The following is a 27,822-nucleotide window of genomic DNA, read 5'->3' on the forward strand; positions in this document are numbered from 1 at the left end:
CAGCTTCCATAAAATATTCGTAATTGGGTCTTTATTCCAAAACAACTTTGATGAACAATAAACTACAAAGAAAGTCAAAACTATACATAATACGGCATGGGGTACCAGCCTCATCTCTTTTCAATATCCTTTTTCTTTTTTGAAATACTACTTAGAGAATAATGTAACTTTCGTTCCTGATACCCATTGCGTTGAATTATTTAAGGCATCCACCAAAAGAAAATAACATATTTTGTTTTACGTTAAAATAACCACATATACAAATGCGCCAGACCTCATAAAGATTTCAGCGATCATAAAAATGCGTAAATCCAATGATCGACTAGTTTATGTAAAATGACGTTTTACAAATGGGGTTCACTTTCTTTTAATAATCAGGGTTAAATGAAAAATTAGAACAGATAAACTAAATGAGAGCCAAAACATCAAACGCATAATAAAATTCAACCAAATCCTCACACACTTATTACTGCCCCAGAACATAAGGATTCTACTGTCATCAAGCATGATAATATTTTTGCCATCTCTTGCACACGCAATATTTTTCGACAGAGGAGTCACAGCGTCGTGAGGCCTTAATCTTTTCATGAAAGTTTGAATTCATCAGAATTTATGGAAAAGTCAAAATTATGGTTCACTGTTATTTTTCAGAATGACAAACTATTGGTTGATCCAGAGTGCCCATTTTCACGTTCACTTATGGCAAGAGAATTTATTATATTAAGATCATGTTATAAGCGTGCTACTGAATCTATGATGTCAAAAAGTAATCAACAAAATGTTTAAACTGAAGTTTCAAAAGGATAAAGATAAATTTCTCATTAAATGCTATAACGTATCTGCATCATATTTCATTATATTTGTAGTCTTCATGTATACCTTTTTCGAAAAATCAAGTACAAAAATTCATCTTTCTTAGGATACAGGTTGTGAAATCTCAGTTGTATGTGACATTCTTTTCATTAAGTGCGTACCAACAGTGAATGGTAAAGTATTTTACCTCATGCTACTGTGGATTTTCCATCTAGTACAAGTGAAAAATAAAAAAGTTCCATTGAATTTCAAAAACTGCAGCACTTGGAATGGAGATAAGTCACAGATAGATAACAGGATACAAGAATAAATTTATACAGACCATTAATAAAAAATAAATAAAAAGCTTTAGAAGAATTTGATCCTTTCAGACATTAGGTCAGACCGAATCCGAGACGAATCCTCGTACATTTTCGAAATAAACGTCCAGTCATTAATTAAGAATAAGTTAATCAAGAGACGTTCATGCTGTCTCTCGAATTAGATTTAATGCCATTCGCTGGCGCAGTTTATTCATTTAATAACAAATTGTCCACCAGCGCTGTAAAGCAGAATCTTTTATGAAACTGGCGTCGTTTTCCATGCATGAAAATATGAAGTATTAATTTTTTCTTTGCCTTCGAAAAATGTTTCATACAATGAGAGAGAGAGAGAGAGAGAGAGAGAGAGAGAGAGAGAGAGAGAAAGTATTCATCAGAATTTCATAATTAAAAACCAGTTTACTTCTTAAGATTTTCTTTCTATTTGAACATAATGTTACCCATTAAGTCACGCGAATATGGATGAAATACTGAAGCAGCTACGTTAATACTGTGATGAGCGTATTCGATCTATAACCTCTCGTTAATTTTGTTGAGTGTTCCCCTGACCAGTTTACTGGTTTTCCCTGTCATGCAAGCTGTCGTATGAACTTTAAGAAGCAACAATAGAATGGAAGTTCTTAAATGAGTAACCTATATTTTTCTAAATGAAGCGTGAGATTGCAGAAATTATTTTGTTTGCTCAAAGAAATTTTGAAAAAGGAAATTATTTTATTTTCTTAAAGAAATTTTGAAAAAGGAAAAGTTCCTCACATCATGAAACATTATTAGGCCAATAACTACGTACATAGGAATACCTGCAATATAAATAATACCATGACAATACCATCAAAGTAAGACTGAACAAACTACTGCCTTGTCTGTATCACTAAATTGCAAGTTCTCAGACAACTGTATACAGTATTGTAACTGATATTCCTTCAATTACTTACTATTCCCAAAACTACCGGAAATCCATCAAAACCTTTTGAAGCATTCAAGGGATACATTGCATATTTGTTTTCACATGGACAGAAAAGTTATTGGTCAAACGACATAACTTTTACCACAATTATCCAAACAGTGTATGGTTTCAGGTTTGTAAATGGATATATTTTCAACATAAAATGACAAAATAATACAATACATAAAATTTGAACATTCATTTCCAGTAATTATCTTTTACGTTTTAATCAATAGAGAGATACAACTTATGTACTACACGCTTGCAAGATTTTTTATGTAAATTCTATACCAGCCTTCAGTAACATTAATGCAAACTCTTTTATTTGCCTAAAAAAAAAGTATTTCAAATCTATGCGGAGAGAGAGAGAGAGAGATATTGATTGATTGATTTATTAATTCTTACTGGCGTCGCAACGACGAGGTTATTGACGCCGTAAGAGAGAGAGAGAGAGAGAGAGAGAGAGAGAGAGAGTCTCTGTCTTTCTGGAATTGTCATATCAAATGTATGATATACGTTTGTAATTGCTAATCAGTATGTGCCTAGATGAAATTCGAGTAACTATAAATTTACGCAGGGACCATAATCTGTCTGTCTGTCTTGCATTGCTTTAAGACTAAATGTAAAATCTGAATAGTTTATATTAGAATTAACAAAATCATTATCGAAAGTATTCTGGAAAACTATATTAACAGCATTATAACCATTGTTCCCAACAATGACTTCAAAGGTACAGAATGCTCCTGAAAAATGTGATTAAAATGCAAAATCACTTTTTTGAAAACTATCTGAAAAATGTGGAAATCAGTAAATATATTCTTTTCGCAAGTGGTATACCATAACGGATTGTTTTCTCAAAAACAGGAAATTACGCTGTTTGAAATGTAAAACATCATCAAATACAAAAAGAATTTTTGAAAACGATGAAATTTTTATGAACATTGTTGAAACACTTTCATTTTGTTTAGAAAGTTGCTTATTTGTAGTTATCCTTTACGGATGATATAACAAAAGTTAAGTAATTAACCTGCACTGTGATACATGACTATACATGTAAACTATGAAAATATGCACACCTCGGAATAAAATGAGAAATCCAAGACCCTTCTATAAAATCAGCACATCCCATATTAGATATAACTTCGTTACTACAGAAACTCACGAGTATTGACTATCATTCGTATCATCTTTAAATTCATCAGAGGGATGGGCTCACTTTCCTCGGTTAATTCATCGTGCAGAGCGATTACGCATTTCATTTTAATGGCGTTTAGAATAGGAAACACAATAAGTGCATATGTCAGATTTAACGGCACTGAAAATAACAGCAATCCCTCGAAAACGTACTGCTCTTTTACTTTCTGTCTCTCTCAGCTATGCTGCGAGTCACAATATATAACCATAAACTTCCATCCACCATGAATGCTAATGAGAGCGTAGACTTTGCCGTTACACGTTCATGCAACACCTCTCTCTCTCTCTCTCTCTCTCTCCTCTCTCTCTCTCTCTCTCTCTCTCCCCTAGCATATTAGTTATCATTACAGAACTGCAGTCAGAAAACTGTAACTCTCCGGCCCATAAGCATAGGCCTTGCTGACTGAACATCTTTTCATCCAAGGAAGCAACCGAGAAGGGGATGATAGGATACCTTCCCCCAAAAGCTGAGCAAGCCTTAGCCTCGGATGGGCTAATCAGTTAAATATGTACCTGGTTGATAGTGACTGCTGTGACTTACAGTAGGTGTTGAGAGAGCAGAGAGAGATACAGACATCCATACGTTTGATCAATACTCTGTTTAGATTTATGCAAAGCTATAACTGCAGACAAGAGGGCTTCGATTTGGTAATCCTCACACCATGAAAAATCTCTCTCTCTCTCTCTCTCTCTCTCTCTCTCTCTCTCTCTCTCTCTCTCTCTCTATAAGGAAAAAAATTCCAGGATATGTTTACTTAACATTCTAAACTAAGTTACAACCTTCTTACTTTTGCTAATATAGTATTTGAAATTCTGACTCTTAGTAATAATTCATTTATAGTCAGACACGAAACAGAAAAACTGTTGGAGATTGAATACCCGCCATTCAGTTTTGTTATGTTTAAATGTATACTCGGCTGAAATCTGTCCATTTATAATATCATTTGTTCTATTTTACTTTTCAATTTATCCGTAATAACTGACTAATTTATCATCTCTAATAACCACGTAGTATGGCCTGTGGTTTATGCCTACTAGATTGTTGGGAAGTTTCAAACTTCACGCTGGTTTACTCTTCGTCAGCTACGAAAATAAAAACCTTCTTATTAAAACTTGACTTTTAAAAATGCATCTAAATAGAATATCATCAAAGGTTTTCAAGATACAAAATTTTTCTACATCAAATTTCCTTGGGTAATGGGTTTTAGATGACCCAACATCCGTCAAAGTTGGCTCTCATTATAAGAATAGTAATGAGAGAGAGAGAGAGAGAGAGAGAATATATATATATATATATATATATATATATATATATATATATATACTATATATATATATATATATATATATATACACCACACACACACAACACACACAGTGTAAATTTAGAATATGTCTCCAACAAAACATGGGAAAACTCAAAGCAATCTGTAAATGGTGGCTATAAACTGACTATAAACTGATGATTTACATTTCTAAGACAGAAAGCGAGCAGCACCACTAGCAACAATAGTTAAAAGAATAAGATTGCTGAAGCACAAACATTATTTTTGTCTTATGTATGTTATCGGAGTTTTTTAGGTTCCCCAATACCCAAGTACTTTTTGCAGCTCAGAAGTTTGAGACATTCCCAAAGGGAGACGCAGATCAAAACGAAAAGCAAAGCAAATTTTTTAATACCACATAGATTTTTGTATGCTGCTGAGAGGACTGTTTTTAGTGTATATCTCACGTATGAATACACATCTCATGACGCTGTTAAGTAATCCTTTCCGGTAGTTACACAGACGTTAGTATAACAAATCTTTCTTGAAATTCTTCTTGCGTGGCAACATTTATGTGAAAAAATATATGTAAGACTTGAGTTTCGACAGCATGCAAAACAACAAAGAAACAAAGCAAGCAGAACCTGAGGCAACTGGAAAGAAGTGTTGTAACGAATTAAATAGGAAAATACCAGTGAAAAATAAACATGTTAAGTAAAATACTTACATAAGAAAAGAACAGTTGAGATTTTGCTAAGCCAACAACAACAGGTCAAAGAACTTGATTTCAAGTTAGAATTATTTATTAAGATGAATAAGAAATTAGTAGAAATAAAAAGAAACATCCTGTGACCTGTACCAAGAAAAACAATACACGCAAATTTTTAGCACTGTGCTTTAGCATAATACCAAAAAGTATGACACTGGAAATGCTATCGCCAAAGTTAAAAAATAATGGAATACATTTACTCAACTTATTTCCGTATACATATCAAAGGAGCTTATGTTTTCTGGTCTGTATTTCTTTCTGTTTTTTTGATTAATTGTGCAAATACTTTTGTCTGGATTTTTAGGTATATCTTATCACAATTGGATCTTGTGACTGATAAGTGACGATTAGAATCTGGGAAAGTAAGGAATTTAACTTCTTTGGAGAGTTTTGATTGATCAGTCCTATTGCAGATGTTAAATGCTCAAGATACCGGAACAGAATGCAAAGAACATCAGATTAGACGTTGTTCCTCTTAACTAGTACCCGACCACTAGCCAATTATGACCAATAAAGATTTGGCTTATTTAAGCTCTGTGAGTTTGTTCTTTGTCACTCAAGCACTGAAGTACCTGTTTGTTACATATGCACTGAATTACGTTTTCGTTACTTCTACATTGAATTACTTGTTTGTTACTTATGCACTGAATTCCTTCTTGCCAATCTTTACTCTAAATCTAGCTGTCATTTCTCTCTGACTCCTTAGTAAGGGAATAGGGTCTATGAATTTATATCATTACAAATAAAACTGATTTATGAGCGTATGTTTTTTCTTAGCATTGAGCTGCAGCCAATCGTTGGCTGAAATAAATTATAATTTCCAGCAGTTATAATGACGAATAAACATTCAAACTCATGATGACTCCATAAATGTGCAAAACTCTCAAATCATGCCATTGCAACTGCAATTTTTGTGACCGTCCAGGATAATTTGATGTTGCTAATCGCTGCCCGGTTATGCGAAAGCAAATTACAATTAGCCAAATCTCATAACGGAAATGAATGCGAAATCTATAAACACGGGAGCTCCGATTCAGTCCTCTACTGCCAACCAGTTCCATCATATTGCTGCATTACAGCATCATCAGCACCAACAACAGCATCTATACGGAAAGCGAGGATAACCTGATTTCACAACAGTCAAGGTCACAGGTGCCTAACAGCCACATTGGCAGTTGAGCAAACAGCAGAAGAAACTGTCATTATGTAGTTACCCGAGTGGTAAAAGTTAATGCAACAATAGCAATTACAAGGTCAGTGTGGAGAAAGTCAAATTGTGATGTGCCACGCTCCTAATAGTGGTGGTAACCAAAAATAATAACATTAATAGTATTAATAGTAATATCAACCGAAGAAAAGATCTGCCAGAATACCAGAAAAACTAAAATTATTCGTGAAAGTTTTACAACAAATTACATTTTATTATACTGTGATCCAGTGACCAAACATTAATAAATGGTTTTACAAGAACACGATAAATACAACGTCCTTCGTTGTGTATTCGACCCTCTCCGTTAGAGCAAAAGAATAGCAAAACATCAATAAAATTGAATACGCAAACCTTGTACTAGATTATAATATTGCTAACAGTCTGTATTTAGCTAACTTCTGGGTAGTATGTCCCCGTCCTCTTTCTTCTTCCATAAATGTAATTTTGTTGTGATTTTGTCCTAAATATTTCTTTTTGTAATTTTAATTCGTACTGATGTACTGATTGCCATGTCCTCTACTTCCTGCCTAGAATATGCAACATGAGTGTGTAGTAAAAAAGTGTTCTTCGAGCTGTTCTCCAAGAAATTGGATGTACAGATATACAGATATTATATATATATATATATATATATATATATATATATATCTATATATATATATATATATATATATATATATATAATATATATATGAGCTAGTTCTGCCGTATATTTTCTGAAACCTTAATAAAATAACAAAAACAAGATTTCTGTCACCATTTTAAATATTCTAACAATTACAGTGTTTATGACATTTTAGAGTACTGCACCATGCGCTTACCATGAGTAATTTTCATAGAGCAATAAGGAAGAATGAAGATGATTGCAATCTTCATGGCCAAAGAGGAACCCACGTCATTTTTAAATTAGTAACCTGAAATGAAATCTCCTGAGCACATAGAACTCAGATCCTGATATAGTCATATGTTAAACTTTCATTAGATGGTCTTGATTTTTCGTTTGGCTCCCACAAAACCCAAACTAAGGAGGTGATAGGTCTTGCAGTACCCAAATTTGTGCGAGAGGATATACCGCCACTATTCTCACTGTAAATGTCAAAGGAACGTTTCAAATTATTGGCAGTCAATTAAAGTTTGATTACCAAACTGGGCATCAAATTTCCCCTTGCATTTCTATACCATTTATTTTCGTTTTTAATTTTACATTTCTCGACTCATTTTGTCAAATTAATATTGGAATTGCGCACGAGAAAATATCGGCCGTTGCACGATTTATACATAGCAGAAATGAAGCCTGAAAAACTTCTTTTGTTACTGAAATTTTGTAGTACCTCTTAAAATATGCAATTGTACGCAATACTTTCTTCGATGATGCACAATCTTACAACAAATCACGATGAGAGAGAGAGAGAGAGAGAGAGAGAGAGAGAGAGAGAGAGAGAGAGAGAGTGGGAAGGAAGGGAGTGAGATCGTTAATTGTATGACATTTTACCGCTAACGAAATTCCAGTTTCATTCATCTCCTTAATTAAGCAATTTTCGCCATGTGACGGCTTCCATGAGAGTTGCTTTGAAACAGGAATTTTTATCGAGGTTTATATTGTTTCACTGCGAGGGCTGTGGGGACTACTGGCTCTCCAAACCGACAACAGAGTAAAATGCAGTCGCCAGGAAAGCTTTAATGGCTAACTGGTCAACTTTCATGTCCGGTAAATGTCATACATAACAAACAAATGACAAATGAAAGAGAAAAAGGTTTTTCATAAAAAAATATAAGATATTAATGTACACAGAAACACAAATTCATGCGCATTATCATGGTAAGATAAACTTTATTTAATCACCATGAAACACCTCATATACCTTCAATGACCCTCCCATCCACTTCAATTCCTAGCTACTATGGAATCCTACTTACACTTCTGGATATTAAAGGCCCTGCATTCCCTTTGCACTCCATGTAGCCAGAATTTATTTTTATCTTTCCACCTTCCTCCCAAAAATTGTGAATTACAAAGCTTTCTTTTTTTTACCAATCTTTCCTCTTCCACGTACTTTGCGATCCCCGGCCACCTCCATATACTCTTATCTATCCTTTCGCCTATGCTAAAATGTTCATCTTTTCTTCGTTGTATTTATCCCACTTTTATCAATTCTTTACTACGGAAGTTAGAAACAAAATTATCTCAAGGCCGTACCCATTTTTCTTCCCTCCATAGTCAGCCTCCGCACATAACTTCTTCAAAGAAAGTTGCTCAATAGACATGTCTCTACGTTTACGATAACGGTATGTTAAGACCAAGAATATACATTTTGGCGAACATAATCTCTCTCTCTCTCTCTTGTGAGTAAATAAATAAAATTATTCAAAATGTAAGTAAATGATATAAGAAAAACAGAGACGTGAATCTGAGCAGGTGCTTTAAGGAGTTTGTTCCATAACAGAGTAAATGCACAGAGTAAAGTGAATTAGCAACCGGATCTCAGATTAAAAGATGCAACTGGAGAAATCCAGTTTAAAATGACTGCAGTCATGAGTTAATGGGGTGAGTATCTTGAAGATGTATTGAATGTGAAGGTTAGAGGAGAGGCAGAGCTGAATGATGCCAAAGGTGACAGTTTGAGTATATTTAAAAGTGCTTCCAGAAGGGACTTTTCAGAAACCAAAAAAGGAAATTAATAGGCCGACAAATGGAAATACATCAAGAGTTGATGGGAATAAAAGTGAGATGATGAAATAAGGTGCTGAACGTGTGACAAAGCAGTTGGCAAAGTTACATAAGGCCCATCTGCATCAGGGAAAGGGACCAAAGGAATGGAAGAAGCGAGATGTTTTAAGTAGCCGAAAAGATGAAAGTACGGGATTTGATTTGGCTCGACTGTTTAGTAAGATAAAGGACTTTAGGCTGGGGGAAAAGTATGTCATTCAGTAATTCGGAGATTATATTAATGTGGAGGAGATGAAGACCTATTACGTACTTAACTGTTGGATTTGGATTAGAAGGGGTAGTGGGATACAAAAGCTCAAAAAGCGAGAGTACAGAAGCTTGAAGTGAATGGTGGGAAGGTTTTCTGCACTTACGCTCATCCTTTATTCAGCCCTTGATGCATGAACGTTTCAATGGAATTGTCTTGATCTTTTCTAGGAGACAACTGTGTTTTGAGAAATGTCTTAATTCTGGCAATGTGTATTGGTATATATCGGAATGACATCTAATAATGTGCGAGTGCGTGTTTTCAGTTTTACTTAATACGACCAAAAATGATAGGATACCCAGACACTTTTGCCAATTCACTTGCCTAAAGGTTAGATAAAAAAAAAAAAAAATCTTTCCGGAGCTACTTTAATGAATCAACCAATTGAATATCCATACGGTACATAGAATAAACAAGCAGTAAAGGTGAAATGCGAAAAGAGGAATAGACTGGAGGCAGAATCAAGTTCTGATAACCCTTCTCTATTGCAACGGCCAAATTAACACATATCAGCTCCGGGCACTAACAGAAAATGGAGTTCGTCAATGATCCGTGAGAGATGATTGAAAATGAATGGTTCAAAATGGGAATATTTTCAAAATTTCAATTGTCACAGTGATTAACCTCGTCATGAATTGTGCTCGAAAAAGAACTATTCTGGGATTACCCTAAATGTTTGATGGAGGCTTTTGCTTTCATTTAGCGATTTTGTAACCATCATCCTTTAAAATCAATCCGACTCGTGACCAATGGATGAATGCCTATGCAGATTTTTAAAGCAAACAATTATTCACGAGTGTTGAAGACAGATATGAATGGCGATTGGTTGAAAACTTGGAATCAAGCCAGTCAAGAGGAGAAAAAAAAATATCATATGAACAGTGGTCGGGTAGATGGGAAACAATTCATTTCTGCCAAGCCCAATTTTTCCTAAAATTTATGAAGCTGTGAATCTATAGTTCCCACGACATAGACGAATTGGTTCTCACACTGACTTGGCAGGCATACAAACATCAGGGTACAGGGGATTTGGATGATATATAGGTGGTAGAGAAGTGACAGAGAGAGAGAGAGAGAGAGAGAGAGAGAGAGAGAGAGAGAGAGAGAGAGAGAGAGAGAAAGTATTCTGAGATCTGTTTAAGAAACCAATCTTTTAAAATAAGTAATATCTTAATCATGTTATCTATAATTTTCAAGTTCATGCGTATAAACACAGTGATCAAGTGCAAAAAAGTAACAAATTGATAAATGATGATGGTGACGAATGAAAGAAAATTCATGTACTGTAATTTGGTTGCCCGGCATGTGGCAGGCTCGCAAACTACAGGAGTTCAGTTGACGCTGTAAATTTCTAGGAGCCTGCAAGCTGTCATTCGAAAACAATGGCTTTGTTCGTCAAAATGAAAAATGAAAAGTGAGAATTTATTACGTCCAGAATCATAAAAGTAAAAGCATTCAAGGTCTAGCAACAGCATGAGCATTAACTCGAAGCCATTTTTAAGATGAAAAAATAATTTAAGATGTCTATATTCTATCATTTTAAATTAGGAGTTAAAAAAAGTTAACTAGTTATGCAAACGATGCTAAGCACAATACACGCCCTTCCAAAGGACCCTTGTTTACATGCTTCAAATTGCCAACGGTGCATCAATCAATAACGCTCATTGCAATAAACATTCGTTTACTAGTACCCAATAGGAATTCACTACTACTACTACTATTACTACTACTGCTGCTGCTGCTGCTGCTGCTCCCGCCGTTAGTATCACTACTGACAACAAAATCTTATGAGCAACGCATTTCCTCCATATTAAGAAAGAAGGATAAGTCCCCAGGTGCCGAACGTACGTCGAGAAAAAGGAATGTGACATAATCCGTCCCAGGAGGCCAAAAGGAGCGAAGTGTATCGGCGAGGCGTAACGCCTGAAGGGATAAACGTACCGAAGATGGATACAAAGAAATGCGCCAGGAAATGGGAGGTGAAAATAGCACACAAAGGGGCACAATCCTGCCAAAGGATGGGATTGGAGGTCGTTGGGAAATGGGCGAGTGCCAAATACCTTCCGTGCGTGAGTGGCATACAGCGCCACTATTCTGGACGAGTTGCGGCCTCCGGGGGAATTCATAGAGGCAGCTTACTCTCTGTTAAGGAAAGGACGGGTGATGGCACCTTCGCTCTGACAAGAATGGATAATGGCGTTGTTCCCACCTGGCACTGGGAAAATGGATATGAAACTATGTGACAGTATTATCACTTGTTGTTAACGACTGGATTTAAAACATTTAAACAGATCCGTTATTCAACTTGTATATCACTTGAACTGAAATAATTTTAACTAAAAGTAAAGAAGGTTATGTTTCAAAACACTAGAAGTGATATGATGTTCGTAAAAGTCACTCTCTTTTCTAAACCTGTTTCATACTTTTATTAAAGAATACATGAGAGTTTCAACAATAATTCGACAATAATATGCAGCTGGAAGACAGAAAATGATTAAATGTACCAGTTATGGAAGTAAGAAAACAATTATAAATCATGCTTATGTGAGAGGTGCTTATCTGTAGAATTGTTTCCGCTAATGACAATCGATGTCATGGCCTGTGTAGAGCAAGTTGAAACTTCATCGTTACATTAATAAGCATACCCTAGGAACTTTTGTTGTAGGCGTCGAATATGTTAGTACACATTTTTAAAACATTTTGGAATATATGTTTTAAATGTTATCTTTATATATAATGTCAATCATTTCTCTAGAAGAATACTATATATCTCAAGAAAACATGAAAGTTAAAAATGATTTGACTACAGAATTTGCATAATATGGTAATTCTCCATAAAGGAAATCGCGGGCATCCTTTGCCCAGAAACGACGACCAACAAAAGATTCAAAGACCATCCACAAGTAAGTTTTGTGATACTGCAACGCATCTGCAACACATCTCTCCTTATTTAACCAAATAATGTTACCTCAGTCAGACATCTTACACTTTTATTTGAAATTCTCAAAACTTTTTTTTTTCTGGTGATATGCTGACATAATAAGGAAAATGGTTCCAAGTAACGCAATGGAAAGCAAGAATATAATCCTCTTAACTTACCAGGCAAAAACCAAGAATATTTAAGAAAAGGAAGTATATCACTGAAAATTTCTAATTTTCAGTTTTTGTCGCAATATACACAGATTCATACATCTGCTCACACACACACACACACGGAATCGCATATATATATATATATATATATATATATATTATATATTATATATATATATATATATATATATATTATCTATAATATATATTATAACTTCATTTTTACTTTCATGTTTTCTAGAGATATATAGTATTCTTCTAGAGAAATGATTGACATTATGTATAAAGATAACATTTAAAACATATATTCCAAAATGTTTTAAAATGTGTACTAACATATTCGACGCCTACAACAAAAGTTCCTAGGGTATGCTTATTAATGTAACGATGAAAGTTTCAACTTGCTCTACCACAGGCCATGACATCGATTGTCATTAGCGGAAACAATTCTACAGATAAGCACCTCTCACATAAGCATGATTTATAATTGTTTTCTTACTTCCATAACTGGTACATTTAATCATTTACTCGTATTAGGCACTATAAGATGGGATGGTTGACGTGCACGGATAGTTGAAGACAGAGACTGTACTTCTCAAAAAAACCTTGTAGTACGATGTAAATAAAGAATCTGGTCTCTAAACCATCCCGTATTACGGAAGCCTAACACGAGTAATATTATGTATGTATATATATATATATATATATTATATATATATATATATACATATATTATATACTATATCTATCTACTATCTATCTATCATCTATCTATCTATCTATCTATCAATATATATATATATATATATATATATATATATATATATATATTATATATATAGTTGCTACTTTCAAAACACATATATCTTTTCTCCCTGGACTGATGATGAATGTTATAAATACAATATCTAAAATAATATATATACTATATATATATATATATATATATATATATATATAATATATATATATATAGATATATATATATATATATATATATATATATATATATATGTTGCTACTTTCAAACACATATATCTTCTCCTGGACTGTATGAAATGTTAGAATACAGCTTTACAACATTTTCAGATTCCTTAGCTAGCTTAGAGTTATAGTATGTCTTAAAATGTATGTTCAGATTTCGCAGTAAATAATGTAAAAGAATATATAACGTAGAATAAGGAAAGAGAGAGATTAACTTTGTCCGTTCCGAGATAGAATTGTTTCCACAACTTTTCATCGCCTCGAGATTAGAGACCTTGAAGTCTCCATTTTGTTATCATAACATGTCAATCTTAATCAGTCCTACTCGTTCAACTTCTGTTTGGAACATGTAGAGATCATAGTACGCACATGACTGGTTTCATAAACGCACATCTTTGCCGAAACCACGTGTAGATTTCACGATTTTTCTGTAAAGTTATGTCATATTATTAGAAGCTTCTAGAAAGATTGCACCATATTTCGCCTGTATTGAGCCCGTCAGTCTCTTGAAGTGTCCATATAAGGAGGAAAGAGCATTCATTTATAGACTTTGAATTCCTGGCGTTTATATCTCCTCTCTCTCTCTCCCTCTCTCTCACGCACGCCACTTTTGAATTCATATTAATGTAATGCAAAATGGTCACTCGTAACTTTTAGATTTTGGATTTCTTAGAGTTACTTAGTATTATTTAGTGCCTTTTGCAGAATCTAAACAAACATTGGACAAGTGTGTAATGGAGTCTTTTTGAGAATTGTGTGATGAATTGTGAAACAAGCTGCAGCAGAAAGACAATTGGTACCAAGGTAAGGTGTTTTAATAAAAGTTTATTAATTGCAACTAATTGTTACGATGGTTTAGAGAACTAATAGTTACGATGGTTTAGAGAACTGATAGCTACGATGGTTTAGAGAACTAATAGTTACAATGGTTTGAGTGGAACGATTTCAATATTTACACATTGCAAATTTTTGTGTTTTGTGTTTGTTTCAATTTTTTTTCTTATTGAAGTGTTTATTTTTTGTGCGTTATACATTTTTTATATTGACGTGTGTTTTTATTTTATATTCAGTGTGATTGGTGCTTTTTACAGTTTTGGTATTTTCCACATTTTTCTGTGTTTTCATTTGCATTCACAATCTGATTGACTTAATTGTTTTCATTAATTATTCGTTGCACATTTAATTGAATTTAACATTTGTGAATTAATTTACATTTACTGAGAATTCTTTTCAAGATTTGTTGTTGTTTAGCACTTGTGAATTAATTTCCAAATTTTAATTATTGCCTAACACTTTTGAATTTTGATTGAATTAATTTTCTTGACTTTTGTGATAAATTAATTTTGATTTAATTTTACCTAATTAATTAAAGGATTACTTAAACTTTGCTTTGTTTTCAAGTAACAGTACATTTCCCTGATATTGTGAATTACACTTAATTTTGAGTTTAATAATAAATTTTTGTATTCAAAATTTTTATAAGTGTTTTCTCTTTCACCACTATACATGCATATATTTGTGATTAGGTAGAAACATAGAGTGGTAATTGAGCTGTTTTCCTTCAATTTACTTGAAGTGAGTTAGAACCAGGGAAGTACTTAGACTTTTGAAATCAGGGAAATACTTAACTTTTAAAGTTGTTGATGGAGTAATGCCCTTTAATTAATTTGATTACCTGAGATTACTTCACACCTGTTTTAATGAACTTGTCTGATTTTCTTCAATACTGGTAATTTGTTTAATGGATCACTGTTGCATTTAGAGTATTCAGTCGTTTAGTACCTGTGATGAAGGTTCAGGTGTCTGGCTGTTGTGAGGTAACAATTAATGATTGGCAAGTGTAGTAACAAGATACATGGCATTTCGTCACAATATATATATATATATATATATATATATATATATATATATATGTATATATATATATATGTGTGTGTGTGTACACAATTATATATGTATATATGCACACATACACACATATACGTGTGTTTGTGTGTGGCATATATCAGCTTTCCTGAGGCCCTCGGAAAAAAAGCAGATAAAGAGCAGAAAAGAAGAGTAAAGTGCAGCATCCTTAACCATAATTTTTTAGTTGTTCTTGTCAAAATACGTCTTGTAAGAAATATGAGAGCGCAATTTTTCTTTCATCCCTTCGCCACAACTCCTCTTTCTCTTTATTTCCTTTACCACTTTATGGTTTGCAATTTCTTTTAGGGGTCAGGACGACCACGTTATTTTCTCGAAGTAATTCCATTTCCCGCCACCAGGAGGTTGTGCTTTCCCGCCACTTTACTTGTTTGTCTGCCGGGAGTTTACCTAAAGCCACAAGATAAAAACATAAATGTCGTCAAAGACTGTGATGGGCTGCCAAATTGTACAAACATCAATCCATTACCTTCTGTCGGTAATCCGGTTTTACCATTGTAGCACTGTAACACCATCAAAATCTGCTGTTACTTAACTGTTACGGCCTTTTTTCATATAAAACTGATTCATTTTAGCGAAATTTGCCTAAAAACGGCAATAATAATAATAATAATAATAATAATAATAATAATAATAATAATAATAATAATAATAATAATAATAACGAAAACTAGATTTTGGATATAATAACAAGTGACTCTCAAGTAATCTAAGATCAATCAGCTATAGACGATGGTAAATGACCTTCTCTCTTGTGTGAAAGCATTAAAACTGATTTTTATCAAATATTGGGGATGAGTTACTCACTGCGATGTCCACTTAAATATCATAAGACTGCACATGAAGAGATCTTTCCATATTTAATGTAAAGTAGCTACCAAGTACAGTATTTATATTCAAGTCCACCGGCTCTCTACTTCAATTTGAAGTTCAGCTACTGGACTTAAACATGAGGGATTTACGTATAAAAGTGTAGAATTAATGGTGAAATCGATTATAAATATAATTTACTCACCAAAGCGAGAACAATATGTGAAATTATTAATTTCAAAGTTATTGAAATATAGAATAACAAGAGAACAAGGTCGCCTTTTTTCAGTTCGTCTTAAGATAACAGGCATTTCTTCATAGCACTGTCCACGGTATGACTATTAAAAGCCATAATCCAACAAATGATGAATAAAAAAAAACAAAAAAAAACATCTGTATCGGTGGCCAAAATATATGCAAATCATCAGGATGAAGGGTGTCATTTTGGGAAGGAAACGTAATAAAGTTCTCTCCGACGAATAGCTATTGCATAAGTTAACTTTGGCTATAATCTTCAATTTTGAAATATACAGAAATAAACCTGAAAAAGAAGCATTCACGAAATATTAGCATGAAGTGTTACTATGGAACTGCTTCCACGTCTGAACCAGGAATGAAAAGAATTTACTTAAATTATTATTTGGGCACCATTTAAAAATACTGAAATTACTGTGTAATAACAGACAAATCAGTATTTCGCGAAAATAACAATCTTGTAGTCGATTGTTATGCCTAAACACATCGTATAAAAGAAAATAAAAAAGTAATACTTTTATTCATCCCGTCTGCCGTTAACATCTGGTCATAATTTACAAGTAAGAGGAAATACTGCAAACACAGAGAATACGACCTTATCAATGAACGACAAGGCAATTAAGTAGAGGATATTGGCTGCTTGAGTGATTATTAATTATATAAATGAACATGCTGTAAGCATGTGGGACATAATAAGGTATTTCTGGCTACAAATATGACGGAATTGGCTAATTTTCCTTATAAAATTATTTACGCGATCGATAACAGTATGAAACATGAAATTTTGTGTGTTTGATGCCAGTAAATGTTTGTAAGTCATACACCATACATTGAGAAATCTAACGAAAAAATTGATTAGATATTGAAGTTTACACATTCAAATCATATGCTATTTTCTTTACACCAGCTCAAACTGTAGTCAGCCTTCATGCCCATTATCCAGAAGCCGCTCCTACGGTTCAATGCGTAAATCTAGGAAATATTAGTACGTGCAATGCTTAATTTTTTCCGTTGGATGACTCCACCAGTTTATGAGTTTTCTCAAAAACAATTGACATTTTTTATGAACATCTCGCGACACTTCTATTTCTTTAAAGCATTTCGTACAAACTGATGTAATGGTTGGAAATATAGAGTTATTTTGAAGGATATTTTTTTTTTTGCCTCGTTAGTACATTACACTAAAGGGGGTTTTAGAAAGTCTTTACCGCACGGATACTTTCCCATCTGGAAAAATACCCTTCTACTTCTATTTTGGTCTTTACCTTGTAAGGTATAACCATGAACTCATTACGCTAATGGCCTGCAAGGTAACCTGAATCCACCTGTAAGACGTAGTCATTCATAGAACATGCGGGGCTTTAAAAGCAGATCTACCGAAAAGGAACGTCAACAATATAAATTGTAATTTGTATTAATAACGTTCCAGAATGCTGTTTATGGCAATCTTAGTAATGACAGAGCATCTTGGTGTATGTTTCCTTTTGGTGATTAGCATATCAATACAATCACTACTGACTTCTCTCTCTCTCTCTCTCTCTTCATATTTTTTGAAGCATCAATAACATCCATACTTTTTTCCAATACTGCTTTCGCACCATCAATCAAACTATCTCAAAACCCATACTAATATTCGTATAAGGTCTACGTATTCCAGTTTGAAGTAAGCCCTGAGCCGTAATATTTATATGATTTGTTACCCAATCCAAGGTCAAAGCCAGAATTGCATCATTTTCCATAATCATTTTCCATAATCTATTGTACATACCCTAGTAGCAATCGTATCAAAATACATATATATATATAATATCTATATATATATATATATATATATATGCATACATATATATCTATATATATTATATATATATATATATATATATATATATATATATATTTATATACACACGTATATTAGAGGTGTATCGGATGTCTGAAAATTTGATTTGCGGATGCGGATGCGGATATCAACTTTTTAAAATTTGTGGATGTGGATGCGGACATATATATCAAAAAATGAAAAATGCGGATGCGGATGCAAATGCGGATATTTGATGGCCATACCCTCGCGGATGCGGATGCGGATGCGGATGCGGATTTTTATGTGGTCCAAGTAATTTCGATATATTTGCTTGTGATAGACGACTTTCAGCCACATAACTTCAAATTACGTGCCTTAAATTCCATAACGAACAAGAGTTCTCCTTGTGTTTGATACTCGCATCTGTTGCCATGTGTATTGAAATCTACTGTTGATTATAAAATATCTTAGACCACCAGAAAAACGATCTAGTAATATATAAATAAATAAATATATATATTAACCGGTATATATAATATATATATATATATATATATATATATAATATATATATATATATTATATATATGGGGGGTACTATATTTGGGAGGGTAATGGGGTTAAATGTTATTAGAAATATTACAGGATATATATAATTTGCATAAATTTGAAGAAAGAGAATGGATACATAATATTTGCTGAACTGGTTGAAACAAAACTGATACTGTACTTATGTGCGTATCTGCTGTATGCTTCCATATGAACGTAAAAGTACAAACAGTACATAAAAAGTACAAGCAGTACACAAACGTTTGTCGTTGTTTTGGCAAAAGGTTATTTCATACTCACTGCATAAGAGTGACAAAACTCAAAGCCAATCTTTGCTTTCAGAGAGAGAGAGAGAGAGAGAGCGAGAGAGAGGATGAGAGAGAGAGAGAGAGAGAGAGAGGGGGGAGGGAGAGAGAATTTCCAAATAAACACAATACCTTTATGATCAACAACTGCTATGAGCGACATGATGAAGTTGCTAAAACAAAATGCTATAAAACAGGTATACTGTAACTGAGTTTAATTATATCTTGTAATGTCATCATGTATTCTGAATAAGTAAATGAAAAAGCCAAATTTAGAAAAACGACCTCTAAAGTTACCTATAATGTATGAGTATATGGATTATGGACTATTGAACACTGAGTAGGGGTGACATCCGCATATCCGCATTCTCCAACTGCGGATGCGGATGCGGATGTTGCATGTGCTGCCAATGAGGATGTGGATGTGGATGCAGATGTTTGAAAACTTGTCAAAACGGATGTGAATGCGGATGCGGAGTTTCTAAAAAATGCGGATAATCTGCGGATGAGGATGCGGATGCGGATATCCAATACACCTCTAACGTATATACACCAGCGAGTATGAGAAAGACAATTCCTTTGTTCGCTACACTTTTAGTCACCTGAGGTTTATAAAACAAGTTTTACCGAAAACAATAAAGGTAGAAAAGCAAGACCTGATAAAAACGAACAAAGTTTACTATGCAGTAAACGAAGGCAAATGCTGAGTGACACTTAATGCAAGTACCGAGGAGTTAACGTGGTAAGAGTATTCAACTGGGGAACTATGTAGCTGCTTAACGAAGTGTTCCAAGTAACGACAACTGATGGTCTTTTGGAGCCTTGCCAATTATATCAAAACCTTTGTAACTTAGGTTTTTATTCACATTTTTTTTCTTTGGCGTGATCTCTTGTGCATGAGAATTTGGGTCGGACCTGTTACAACCTTTCGGTAACTTACGCCACGATGAGAATTTAATCTCACCTTCAGCAAACTACGAGTGGAGCACACGTACTACCTCCCCAAGTAACATCTGGGGCAATTAAACAGATAAATTAGCGGGAAACTTCCATAAAATGATAGTTTAGGAACTGTTGATATTTGGCTTTTATGAAGATGTTAAAAAAAAACCGGATGGAAAAATTTGTTAAAAAATATTGGTGGTTTTATACATTAACCGACATTTAGTTGATAATTGTTTTCCATTCAGGCTTTTTTTACGAATGTCTTAAAAAATAGTTTCGGAAATGAGACAGATAAGGTCCTGAAATGTCAGGTGAACAATGTGCAATTACCCTCACCAACTGTTGTTTATCTGGTTCGTAGCACCTGCCTTAAGCTTCCCTATATATATATATATATATATATATATAGATATATATATAGTATATATATATATATTATATATTATATATTTATATATATATAGGGAATTAGTTAATATAAAAGGGAAAGCTGAAGGCAGGTGCTACGAACCAGATGAACAACAGTTGGTGACGGTATTGCACTTTGTTCACACCTGACATTTCAGGACCTTATCTGTCTCATTTCCGAAACTATTTTTAAGACTTCGTAAAAAAAGCCTGAATGGAAAACAATTATCAACTAAATGTCGTTAAATGTATAAAACCACCAATTATCAACTAAATGTCGGTTACTGTATAAAACCACCAATATAAAAAATAGTTTCGGAAATGAGACAGATAAGGTCCTGAAATGTCAGGTGAACAAAGTGCAATTACCCTCACCAACTGTTTTTTCATCTGGTTCGTAGCACTGCCTTCAGCCCCTTCCCATATATATATATATACTATATATATATATATATTTATATATATTATATAATAATATAATATATAATATATTATATATATAGGGAAGCGAAGGCAGGTGATACGAAACCAGATGACAACAGTTGAGGTAATTGCACTTTGTCACCTGACCTTGCAGGACCTTATCTGTCTCATTTCCGAAACTATTTTTTAAAGACATTCGTAAAAAAAGCTGAATGGAAAACAAATTATCAACTAAATGTCGGTTAATGTATAAAACCACCAATATTTTTTTACAAAATTTTTCCATCCGGTTTTTTTTTTTTTTTTTAACATTTTCACAAAGCGAAATATTCATTCATGTTCACACTAAATCCTGTTTGCATAGCAAAAACTTCTAGACATTAATACTTGAATTCAAATGAAGGAATCAGATTCTTTTTCCTCTCCAGTTTGTGGTATATAAAGTGGAAGCGAAGCTTACTTTTGACAAAAACAAGCCCGTAACCTTAAGGAATGACTAAGAAATGGCGTTTGGCAAACACGCAGTTTTGTCGAAAAACAAATCTCGTACTTTAGGCAAGAAGATAAATTGCCCTATCAGAACGACGTAACTGTGGGGCCAGATGCAAATGAGTTTCCCGGTACAAACAGTTTTAATCTCCGCCGAGTGTAAATTCCTTAACACGGGGCCATTTAGAACATGTGACGTAGCGAGACACATCACTCACAGGTATGCTTCACGCTCTTATGAGAGATGTGATGAAGGATAACCGAGACGAAAGAAGAAATGAGAATTCCGGGAAAATGGAATGAAACTCAAAGCTGAAAATTGTACGTATATATATACGTATAGACATACATACATACGTACATATATATATATATATATATATATATATATATAATATATATATATATATATATATATATATATATAGAGAGAGAGAGAGAGAGAGAGAGAGAGAGAGAGAGAGAGAGAGAGAGATAGAGAGAGAGAGGTATATATATATATATATATATATATATACTCTCTCTCTCTCTCTCTCTCTCTCTCTCTCTCTCTCTCTCTCTCTCTCTCTCTATATATATATATATATATATATATATATATATATATATATGTACGTATGTATGTATGTCTATACGTATATATATAAGTACAATTTTCAGCTTTGAGTTTCATTCCATTTTCCCGGAATTCTCATTTCTTCTTTCGTCTCGGTTATCCTTCATCACATCTCTCATAAGAGCGTGAAAGCATACCTGTGAGTGATGTGTCTCGCTACGTCACATGTTCTAAATGGCCCCGTGTTAAGGAATTTACACTCGGCGGAGATTAAACTGTTTGTACCGGGAAACTCATTTGCATCTGGCCCCACAGTTACGTCGTTTCTGATAGGGCAATTTATCTTCTTGCCTAAAGTACGAGATTTGTTTTTCGACAAAACTGCGTGTTTGCCAAACGCCATTTCTTCGTCATTCCTTAAGGTTACGGGCTTGTTTTTGGAGAGGAAAAAGAATCTGATTCCTTCATTTGAATTCAAGTATTAATGTCTAGAAGTTTTTGCTATGCAAACAGGATTTAGTGTGAACATGAATGATTATTCAAAACCATTGTTAAACTCTAATTTCCTCTTGTGCCCTCTTTGTAGTCCGTAAAGTTCAACTTTTGTTACTGACGTGAAGTTTCCAATTGTTTTTCGGTACATTGTAACCATTTCGTTTTATGAAAAAAATATATTTTACAATTGATTAGTGGTAGCAAAAGCAAGAAAATTGTTATCAACTTTTATGAAAATAATTTTTATTAAATGTAGATGCTCTTTAATATTGGAAGACACCGTTCTAACTGTGTAACAGCCTGAACATTTTAAGGAGATGTAGTGATGTTTTCAATGTTTTGTGCTAATAATGGTTGGAAGGAAAATAAATGTCCGCAACCAAACTTATAAAAAGAGCAATGAAAACAACATAGTTAAGCTGGTATTTCAATTAGGCAGGTTTCTGGTTGAATTTCCGAATATTCTTTTATCTATTGTAGTTAATTTTTTGTCATAAAATTTTAAAAACTATGTTGATGGTTTGCGATATGCTAAAGAAAACCTAATGGCCACTTCTATAAGTATAGGCTTACAAGCATTTATCTAATCATCTAACTTCTATAAATAGGCACCTCCTTTATAACTATGAAACCTAGCACGCGATAATTGACTGTGCTTCTTCGGTCACGCTTCCAAGATATTTTGAAAATTCCTAATTTTACAATTATCATGTAAAAAGTTACTTCATAGGAATATGTTAAAGAAAACAATAATTATGATTATAACATCATGTATGCTGGTACAAATCAGTTAAAAGGACCCTGAAGCTGAACTACTATAAAAATAAATGTAAACCTTTGCCATCAGAAAAAATGGCTTCGTCAGTTTCATACCTCATAATATGTAAAGGTTATTTGTTTGAAAGCCATTTGAGAACATGTATGGTACAGCGTAAACGTCTTTGTACACTGGTCCCATTAAAACTGTTTATTAGTATCATTGAGTGCTAATCGAAAATTTGCACAATATATCACATCTTGAGAGTAACACTAAGGATGCACCTTCGTGATAATATCGCATGTCTACATTTTTCTTATGCAACAAGGGAAGATGAAGCAAAACAAGGCATCGATAATCGTCTAAAGAAATTCGTGAAAAAAATTTTTACAATTATTTTTCAAGTAATAGTCCTTTTTCTTTTAATATCATTAAGGTCTTCATTGTCAACACGAACGTACCATTACGAATGAAGGTGTTGCGGCCCATCATGTTTTAATTCACAATACATTAATGTAACCAGTGTTACATGACTACTCCTTTCAGGAAAACTGAATTTTTTTCTCTTCCTGTCAAACGCCGGCAATATACCTCAACGCACTCAAATTGGTCCACCACATTAATTCAGCTTAGATGAAAATATAAACAAAATTCTAGAATTGAATTTCATGATAAACAGAAGAATTTCAACAGTGTAGAAATGACTTTTCCCTCTCTTCTTCCTCACCTCCATCCTTCCCCTCCTCTTTCTCACTCCCTTAACAGCTGTGATATCCATAACCATAAAGGGAGAAGGCAAACAATACCACTATGTGCAAAGATCATAACCACTATGGAGGACTGACGGGAGCTTGGACGTTACCACACCCTCCCCACCCCATTTATCGTGTGTCATTTGCTTTCGCTAGGAAACATACCAAAATGACATACAGTGCCAGACAGGTGGAGAGAGAGACGCACACTCAGACTTATTTTGAAAAGGAAATTTACGATAATTCCTCTCTGGTTTATAAATATACATACATACACACATACATATATATATATATTATATATATATATATATATATATATTTATGTGTGCGCGTGTGTGCATATCATACACACAAACATATATACTTTATATGTATATATATATATATATATATATATATATATATATATATATATATATTTATATATATATGTGTGTGTGTCTGTGTGTCTGTGTGTGTGTGTGTGTGTGTACAAAACCAGAACAAAAGATAAAAGTAAGAACTCTGCCGTCTCCCTGACGCGAGAATGTCCAAGCGCTTTAATACATCCTCTTCAAGTTGTATCACAATACGATGATGAAGGTAAAAGCAAGGAAGAGGGTCAGGAAAAAAATATTCAAGAAGATAAGCAATACTCTACAATATAGATAAGATGAGTAAAAGATTTACCAAAATAATAAAAGTCAGAAATTTATCAAATTAAGTCAAGCACTGTGAAATGTGGACGTGGGCGTGTGACGTCACAGTTTAAAGAGGCTATCCCACCTCGCCCCAAAAACGGCCCGGCTAAATTTAGAGATCAAATATAAGATTAAACGGAAATGATACAAGTTAGCCAATGTTTTCTTGTTGGTTCGTTTCTCGTTACGTTGTTTGGGAACGTGATTACTAAAAGGCTGGATGCCGTAAAAACAACTGTGTTTTTCTTTCTCCCTTCAAAAGAATCAGGGAATATAATAGACGCATTTTTGGATTTTTCCTTATGGCTTGCCTCAGATTGAGCTTTAAGCGTAAGGGCACTAAATTTGAACGACATAAAGATCCTAGCAAAAAGTTTGTCTACGTATTTATCCTACCTCCGGTTTGTCTATGGGCAATTTTCAGAGGACGACAAACAACAAAACAAGTGGAAAATGGTGCAACTTCGCGCAAAGAAATCGTACTTTCTACTATTAGGATTTCAAAAACGAATGAACATTCTGCTCAGTTAATTACAGCTCCGAGAGAATAACATAAAGCAATAATATCAAAGGGAGCAAATATGAAATACAAGAGGATCAAAATCACCTTATGCCGCACTAGGCATGAAACGTCACATTCATAAAAACACACACACAATATATATATATAATATATAAATATATATATATATATAAATCATATACATAAATTATATATATTTATGTATTTATGTATATATGTAGATATATACACTTATGTTGTGCCTGCTCTTATAGCATTAGTATGTAGATATGAATTTCTCCCTTTAGAATGGAAGAGTGCATGTAAAGACACGAGGAGCCATTAGGAAGGAAGTATGCTCTAAATTATCCTGAAAATCTTTCATTTTAGGTCGGTTAACAGCAGTCAAACAGTTCCGTCCTTGGTGAAATGTCAGAAGTCAAGAAATCTCATATAAATGAGAGAGAAGTGGGTTTGGAAACGACTCAGATATCGCGTAGAAGAGTTAATAAATTGTCGTCACTTTCAAAATTGCCAGAATAAATGTGGATGAGGTAAAATCTTTCAGTGATGTTAAAAAAATTCATCTCCCAAGTACTGCTATAAATAACTGAAAATGGTAAAATACAGGATATGTTTGTTAGATTTAAACATAGGTCACAGTATTGTAGAGACAAAAGCATTAGGTCCATATGTAGGTAAAAAGATTAATTGAACGCATATCTGGTAACTATATGAAATTTCTGTTTGATGAAGTGTTTACTAATCAAATGATTTAACCATAGAATTTGATAAGGGTAACTTAGAATACCAAGTAAATGATGCAATAATGAAGCTTTATTTGATGATTAAAAGATATAAAAGCATTCGATAGGGTTAGTGAGACAGCTGAGAATAGCTGTGGGTACCAGTAAATGTGGAGGAAGAGCGAATAAACTGACAGTGGAGCAATTACTTTCAAGACACAGAAAAGGAAAAGGAAGATTGACTTAATTGCAATTGCAAAGTACAAGGGTTGCCATCGAAGAAGTACTTAATTGAGAAACAAGAAGAAAATGACAAACTGTGGGAGAAAAAAGGTGGAGTTGATGTAGTGCGTTGGAAGTATTAAAAGGAAAATATAAAGAGACTAATATATTGTGTAGTGAATGGAATAACGAAAGACAGTGCAGATGAATTTTTGCACGGCTGCAAAAAGAAAATGCCGTGTGAAGAGAATACAGCGTTAAAAATTAGGAAACGACCATTTTCAAAAACTACAAAATGCAATAGAGAATATAGAGAATAAACAAAAGAGAGAACAGCTAAGTTAGGAGTCGAGTATCATTGAGAGTGGTTATAAATCAGCCATAAAAGGAAATGGAAGGCAGTGAATATAACGAAAAATGGAAGCACATAAGGAGTGCAATGGTGTAGGTATTTTCGACCGACTAACCGGGGAATGGAAATGATAAGACATTTTCCGTTGGAAAATCAAGAAATGTGATAGAACGTAATTAATGGTGCCCGATGTATAAGGAATGAGACACGTTGCAAAAGACTACTGGGCTCTAAAAAGCGCATTTCCTGTCCACAAAATTTCATGTTGAGTAGTCTGGCAACCCTTTAGTCGCTAACTGAATATCCACGTATGTTTTAGTCGCAGTGGCCGGTTTTTGTACCAGTAAAACCTTCAGATCCTTGTACTCGATTTTTATTTTCAGAATCTGTTTGTCTCGTTGTCTAACCACTCCATTTCACTCTTTTCACTGCCTTGGGCGCTGAACGAACGGAAGCGCCCCCAGTGTTTGTTTGGCTTGACAAAATGAATCACGCCAGCCGAACATGGACCATGCATCGATTTGTTACATCAAGTGGCGGCAATGCTTACGTTATATGTTTAACCTTGTAATAAATACGTACTGCAAAACTGGAAGCAGAGGACATTCTCGAAAAGTAACCTTTATTTAGATAGAGTATGGCCCAAATGACAATACTTCAGACGCAAAAGGACTCCTCGAGTTCTTGAGTAAATCGGTGGGGTTTGAAATGAGTTGGAAAATAAGTGTAATGACTAAGAACTACTGATTATGTACAAATCCCAAGCCTTTGAAAAATTCACTATTTACACATCAATACAACGAGGACGAGTTCCAAGCCGATCATGGAAAACAAAGGAAAGAGAAACAGCTTTCCAAATTGAAAACACATGAGCATAGCTGTCCCTTACAACTAAGGAAAGTTAATGCTCTCGAAAGTTCACCTCCAAGGGATATTTACCAGGTACAGAATTCTCCCGAAACAAAACTTTTTTGAACACAAACCACCGATAAGGAATCTGAAGGAATATAATTTTAGGATTATGACAAGATTAGTGAAGCCACTATTTTTCAAGACAGTATTATAAACCATTTTGATATATATATATATATATATATATATATATATATATATTATATATATATATATATACATACATATAAATCAAACTGGTATAATACTGTCTTGAAAAATAATGGGTTCGCTAATGTTGACATGATCCTAATTCTAAATATAAGAGTCAAACCTTTACTTAAGATAATATTGTAAAAATTAGATGAAAAAAATGTATTAACTTCTAG

General features: G+C 33.8%; 1 long non-coding RNA gene across 1 annotated transcript in view; it reads right to left on the minus strand.

Moving 5' to 3' along the window:
- LOC135217018 (uncharacterized) overlaps positions 1-27,822 on the minus strand; it is a 327,470-nt gene that overhangs the window by 88,017 nt on the left and 211,631 nt on the right. The window lies entirely within an intron of this gene.

This window comes from Macrobrachium nipponense, chromosome 7, assembly GCF_015104395.2.
Source record: "Macrobrachium nipponense isolate FS-2020 chromosome 7, ASM1510439v2, whole genome shotgun sequence".
NCBI lineage: Eukaryota > Metazoa > Arthropoda > Malacostraca > Decapoda > Palaemonidae > Macrobrachium > Macrobrachium nipponense.